We start from the raw sequence: 970 nt of genomic DNA, 5'->3' as shown, positions 1-970 counted from the left end.
CTTTTCATGCTTATTTACGTCAATTTTGATGACAAAGGAGCTTACATCTACTTGGAAGACAGGAATGCAGCCCACTGTCTCCAAAGTGTACAGCTGAACTCCACATAAGTTGTCTACTTCCAGGAGCAAAACCTTATGCATGTTTACCTGTGCCAGCTTAGCGGCTGGCTTACTCTTCCAATCTTTGAGTATGGACAATTTAAGGGTATTTCATTATTGCACGATCAAGAAATCCCAGCATAAAAGATGCCATCCATATCTTACCAGAAGCTGGATCAAGACCTGTGGCCTCTAGCTGAGCTACACAGCTACCCTAGGGATGTATAAAGTGGCTCCTTGTTCTTCTCAACACCCCCTAAACTGTCACGTTAGTTCTTCTTCTGCATCTGAATAAAATTGAAATTTAGGAAACATTAATAAAACTTCTAAAATGGTACCCTATGCAGCAGACCCTTTTCATTCCTCTTTGCACAGTCAGGCTTCCTTTAGCTTATCGGAGCTCACAGCATTCAGGGAAAGAGCTGAAGGTTGTCCTGGCAAGCAGAGCATTCAAGCAGTTACCCAAATCCAGTTCCAGAATCTTAATCTGGCAATTTTAAGATAACCTAAACAAATATCACAGCTGCCTCAGAGCCCCCACTGAGCAGGAGAAAGAATTCTTACAAACTAGACACACAGAGTGTGGCATTTTCTGTTCCAAAGGCCTCTTCTGTTGAATGGCCACTGCTCCTCAGAAAAGATTCATAGGGCTAAATTCCATTTTCAAAGACAAGGTTAACAGGGTTCATAGCTGCAGATTCTCCTGTTTTCCCTCCACACTCTCTGCTGCTACCTACCATTTTCACAGCCCTCTCTTCCCAACACTGTCCAGTACCTGATGCCTTGAAGAACCAAGCAGCATCTGAAGAGAGAAGAACCAACAAAGCACCAGTTGGAAGACAAGAAGTCCAATACAGCAGGGGGAAGAGAG

The sequence above is a fragment of the Caloenas nicobarica genome, chromosome 14, assembly GCF_036013445.1.
Source record: "Caloenas nicobarica isolate bCalNic1 chromosome 14, bCalNic1.hap1, whole genome shotgun sequence".
Lineage (NCBI taxonomy): Eukaryota > Metazoa > Chordata > Aves > Columbiformes > Columbidae > Caloenas > Caloenas nicobarica.
The sequence above is the reverse complement of the archived record's forward strand: the minus strand, read 5'-3'. Positions refer to the sequence as shown.